Genomic DNA, 6,000 nt, shown 5'->3' with positions numbered 1-6,000 from the left:
AGAGTTGATGTGATCTGAGTCATTAGTACTAGTGTGAGTTGTATGGATTATCCAAAAATACAAGATTTTTGGATAATTTTAGTCTATTTTTGATATTATTTATTATAAAATTTGAAAAAGTTAGAAAATCTTCTAGATTAGGATGGCATGCAAAAAGCTAGTTGCTTTTTCAGCGAGTTATGGAATTTTCATAAAAAGGACAGATTGACGAAATCATGCACGTTGCGATCGTTGTCAACAGGCTGAAAACTGCACTTTGAACTGAAAGAAGAAGAAGGAGTGATCTAGGAGATCCATGATCAGGTCTCCTAGGGTTTTACCCTCCTTTCGGAGCCAACAGAGCCATCAGATTTGGGTTTTGAGTAGCAAAGAAGGAGCTGTAATTCTAAGTAGTGCAAGGATTCCAGGTTCTTTCAATACATATTGATTCAATTCATTGTGCTTTGTCTTTGTCGTGTTTACCGCTTGTGTATTCTCTTTCTTCTCTTCCATCTCCTATCTCTACTTTCTTATACCTTTGATCCCTAGTGGATTCGATCTTTGGACAAAAACCCCTCCCACATTGGTGAACCCGATGTGAAAGGATGTCAGAAGAAGAAAAGACAAGATGGGAGAATCTTTGAACACAATCTCCAGTGATGTTTTGCAACAGTTGGTGCAAAATATGAATATGCTTATGCAGGTACACCAACAACAATAAGTGATGCAAGCTTCTTCTCAAACAAAAAGTGTTGTGATGAATGCTTTGCAAGCAATTGAGAGTGAGGTGAAGTTATTCAATGACAGAAATGTATCTGCATATGTACATACCTATGCTCAGAAGATGGAATTCTTTGGGGTGGCTCAACCTGCATGGAGCCGATATTTTGTTACTGTACATGAACTGAAAGCACTGATTACTGAATTATACTTGCAGGATGCTGATTGGGTAGCTTTAAAGGCAACACTTAGGGAAGAATTTTATATTGAGGATACCAGTTTGATTACGCGCAACACTTTTCAGGAGTGGGTTTTGTTGAGATATTTGCAATCACACCTACTTTAGTCCCTTTGTGAGAAGCAGTGAGGGCTCATGACCAGAATCCCATATGCACAGTAGGAGAAAGTAACACCACTCAATTCCTATAAAGCATTGTACTTGCACTCTTTCTCTAATGCAATGATAGTACTCTTTTCTTTCCAATAAAGTGTCATGTCACTGTCAATACACAAGATTGTTTTTATGAGTCCAAGTCTCAATCTTGGAACCTAATTCACTTGTGTAATAATTTGTCTTAGTTAGGATCAATGTCTTCATGAGGTTCTTTTTCCTCTTTCAACCTCCATAGCTTCTGCATCTGCCATGCTCTAGATTCCACGTATTTCACATGGTATCAGAGCTCAGTTGAGCATGGCCCAACTCTCCTTTCACTCCTCTCAGCTCCTTTCCATCTCTTCTCAGCTTAGTTTGAGTATTGGATCCTATCTCCAACTTCATTTGCATTCCTACATTCAATGAAGCTTCCATGGCAGCCATAGAGAGCAGCACCCTGTCAGTTTGAAGCTTTCATATCTCTCTCGACAAGCCAAATCTCTCTGAACTTCCTTCTAGAGAAGTGTTTCTCTACTTCCAAAGCTCCTTTTTGGCACCTCAATCATTGAGATTGGGGAACTGTAGCTTCAGCATTGCCTCTTTTTAGAGTTGCTACCATAACTGTGTCTGTGAACATCACCTAGCTACCTCTGTTGGAGCATCCATATCTCATCAACCAGGCCATATCTCTTCGAGCTTTCTTCTCGAAAGTTGTTCTTCAGATCAAGGCACAACTTCTGGCACAAAAATCAAGGAGATTGATGTACACCATGCCCGGTATTTGCATTTTTTCAAATCTGGGTGCAGTTTTGACAGTGACCACTTTGAAGACTTAAATCTCTAAACTCGAGCATAATGAGTACAAACCCTCTTGGGGGGAGTTAGAACCATTAGTAAGGGTCCTTTATCTCAAAGGGTTTGAGCAAATTCAACCTGTGGAGTGCGTGGGAGCTCATTTACCAGTTCTTGGTCCCTATTTTGATAGGACAGCTATAGCCAGTTACCTTTAAGCTCATTTTTCCTTCATTTTCTCTCTCCTGCCACTTAAACCAAGCCAAGGCCACTCTAATCTGAAGTTTTCAACAACTATTCAACCATCAAATCAGCAAGGAGAGAAAACTATGAAGATTTTTAAAAGATCATCAAGTCAAACTCAAGCAACAAACATCAAAGTTCAAACTAGTATCTTTTGATACTTCATTGCCATTGCTTGTGTCTTTTGACACATAAAAAGATCAACTCATTCCTGGTTATCCAAGTCATCATGAATAGGGCTATCCACATCCAAGGAACTCAAAGAGTCTAGGGCTGTCCCAACATAGGGAACCTGCTCATCAAGACAACTATTAGTAGAAGCACAAGTGGTAGAAGCATGTTGCTGCAAGTACTCTTCCATCCTCATTGGAGAGGGAAGCACAAAAGCATCAACCAAGGATGCAGAAGCTCCCACATGAAAAAGACTCGTAGCTAAGTGCATGACATAACCAATTACAATAGTGTAAAAGCATACAGTATTCAGTCATGAAATCAATCCATAACCATAATGGCAAACATGACTCTGCGGCACATCAGACCACATAGTAGCATCCAAGTCAATGCAAGACCGGTAAGTGGCATAAGATCCTGCAATGGTCAAGCTCCAGAAGAAGCCCAAGTATCTATATAACAACATCCAAATCAGTGGCTATAAAGTACATGATAGTAGACAAAGTGCATAGCTGGGTAAGCATCAAGAGCAACTGCTCTCTCACCTGTATGGGCAAAAGCAACCTAACTAGCATAGAAGCTAGGCAACACAAAAGCAACAAAGCCATAACTGCTAAACCCAAGCATTGTCAAGAAGTCCACTGATCAAGGAGTAACCCACAAAGAACCAAGCATCAATGAGCTTAATAACCAACTGCCAAGACAATGGAGCAAGCACTACTCAAACATGTATCTACAAGCCTCGAAACCATATCTCTTTCGTACCGACGCATTAACGCTATCTTTGTAATTTCGGGTGGTCGTCTGACCACGCAGAGAAGCTTTTTATTACTAAAAGAAATAAAAAAGGAACTCCGTATCTATACTACATTATTATTTGAGCTACAGGTTCGGGAAAGTGTCGAACCACCACAGTGCTCCCGAACCTGGCTCCCAAACCAAACCAAAGTGACCATTAATGTCACATGATTAGGAGCAGAATGAAAGGTAAGTGACCATTAATGTCACATGATTGGGAGCAGAATGGAACGTGGTCTCCTTCCACCACCTTCTCTTCTTCTCTCACTCTCACTCTCATTCTCACTTTCACTCTCACTCTCACTCTCACTCTCACTCTCACTTAGGAGGCAGCAAGTGCAAGCAGCAGGAGGCAGGCCAGCAACAAGCGGCAGGAGGTCAGTCTTCTCTCTCTCTCTCTCTCAGCATTTTTGTGTTTTCTCTCTCTCCCTCTCTCTCTCTCTCTCTGGTTGACGTCTGATAGACGTCAGAGAGTCTGTCTCTCTCTGATGTGTGTGCCAGTCACGTCGCAACGTCGAGATGCTCTGACGTGTGTGCCAGTCGCGTCACAGCGTCGAGACGCCAAGAAACACGTCAGAGGGTTGGGCGGGGGTTGGTCTCTGATAGCTTCAGAACGTTTTGGACGGCAGGCCAGAGAGAGAGATTTACGGTGTGTGTGTGTGTGTGTGTGTGTGAGTGAGACACGGTAGAGGTGGTACCTCGTGTCTCACATGTGTCTGCACTGTGTACGTAGGTACTACCTCCGTTCGTTCTATTTTCACTTCATCAGAAACCTGCATTGCGAAAGGGCGCCCTCCCTCTCTCTCTCTCTCTCTCTCTCTGTCCCTCCGTCCTTTGAAGAAAGAAGAAACCGGCGTTGATGTCTGTCTGACAACTTAGAAGCGACCACTCGCCGTTTCCTCAAAAACAAAAGGACCACTGGGTGCCAGTCTCTCCGTTGTCATCCTTTGCTCCTGATACTCTCCATTGCTTCAGGATCCGTCCTTCCCCTCCCGACACTTCCCATTCGATACAGGCACGGTGCACTGTGTCACGTTTAGCTTGGCAAGGATCACTTCTGACCACCTGTGGCATGTGCATCAAGTAAAACGCTCTCTCTCTCTCTCTGACGTCCGTCAGAGAGAGACTCTCTGACGTGTCGTAACACGCCAGAGAGCTCTGGCGTGTTACGACACGTCAGAGAGTCTCTCTCTGACGGACGTCAGAGAGAGAGAGAGAGAGAGAGAGAGAGAGAGAGAGAGAGAGTAAAGCTGTGTTTACTCTCTCTCTATCTGACGTGTCGCGTATATTCATCTGCCATAGTCTTGCTAACTTTAATCATTCAGAAATTTTCAGTTATTGCTACTTTAAAATCATGAAAGAAGACTTCTCACAATGACCATATATTGAATGTACAAACTAAACCAGATGATAGATGTACAAACTAAACACAGCTTTACTCTCTCTCTCTCTCTCTGACGTCCATCAGAGAGAGACTCTCTGACGTGTCGAGTCAGCTCTTCAATGATTATAAAGCGCAATTCTTTTTTTTAGATTATATTGGTTTGAACAAATTAAAGCGATGCAAATTAAATGGACCTTTGCTCTCTCTCTCTGACGTCCGTCAGTCAGAGACTCTCTGACGTGTCTGACGTGTCGCACGTGAGAGAGAGAGAGAGAAGCGCATTTATTGGTTTAGTTTGATGTATTTATTGGTTTAAATAGTTAGTTTAGTTAGTTAATTAGATTGTTGGTTAGTTAATTAGGTTATTGGTTTAAATAGTTAGTTTAGTTAGTTTTGGTTGTTTATTTTAGTTTTGTTAGTTAGTTAGTTTGTTTGTTTTGTTAGTTAATTTAGTTAGTTATTTAGTTAGTTTTGGTTGTATGTTTATTTAGTTAGTTTATTTAGTTTATTTGGTTTTGTTAGTTTATTTAGTTTATTTGGTTTTGTTAGTTAGTTTGGCTAGATTTGTTTAGTTAGTTAGTTATTTAGTTTAGTTAGTTTGTTTAGTTAGTTGATTAGATAAGTTAGTTTGAATTATTTTTGTGTGTTAGTTACTTTGCATTTAGTTTAGGGTTAGTTTATTTTATTTAGTTTACTTGGTTAGTTTAGTTAGTTGTGTTAGTTTAGGGTTAGTTTATTTAGTTAAATATATAGTAAGTTAGTTAGTTAAATAGGTTGTTAGTTAGTTTAATTTATTTAGTTTAGTTAGTTATTTAGTTTACTTGGTTAGTTTAGTTAGTTGTGTTGGTTTAGGGTTAGTTTATTTATTTAGTTAGTTAAATAGGTTGTTAGTTAGTTTGATTAGATTTGTGGTTAGTTGGTTTAGTTAGTGTTGGTTGTTTATTTAGTTTAGTTGTTTTATTTAGTTAGTTATTTAGTTTATTTAGTTCATCTCTGTTCGTCATCTTTGATTGAATCAACAATCCTGTTTAGTTAGTTGTCGAAATTAGTTAGTTTAGTTAGTTGTGTTGGTTTAGGGTTTGTTTATTTAGTTAGTTTAGTTAGTTAAATATAGTAAGTTAGTTAGTTAAATAGGTTGTTAGTTAGTTTGATTAGATTTGTGGTTAGTTGGTTTAGTTAGTTTATTTAGTTAGTTTAGTTAGTTAGTTAAATAAATATAGTAAGTTAGTTAGTTTGGTTAGATTTGTGGTTAGTTAGTTTAGTTAGTTTTGGTTGTTTATTTAGTTTAGTTGTTTTATTTAGTTAGTTATTTAGATTATTTAGTTAATAGTTTAGGTTTAGTTTGTTTATTTTAGTTTTAGTTGAGAGAGAGAGAGAGAGAGAGAGAGAGAGAGAGAGAGAGAGAGAGAGAGAGAGAGAGAGAGAGAGAGAGAGAGAGAGAGAGAGAGAGAGAGAGAGAGAGAGAGAGAGAGAGAGAGAGAGAGAGAGAGAGAGAGAGAGAGAGAGAGAGAGAGAGAGAGGTTGCTTTGCTTGGTATTGT

This window comes from Lygodium microphyllum, chromosome 26 (genome assembly GCF_053477565.2).
Source record: "Lygodium microphyllum isolate KBCC chromosome 26, Lygodium_microphyllum_v1.1.10, whole genome shotgun sequence".
In the NCBI taxonomy this organism is placed as follows: Eukaryota; Viridiplantae; Streptophyta; class Polypodiopsida; order Schizaeales; family Lygodiaceae; genus Lygodium; species Lygodium microphyllum.
The sequence above is the reverse complement of the archived record's forward strand: the minus strand, read 5'-3'. Positions refer to the sequence as shown.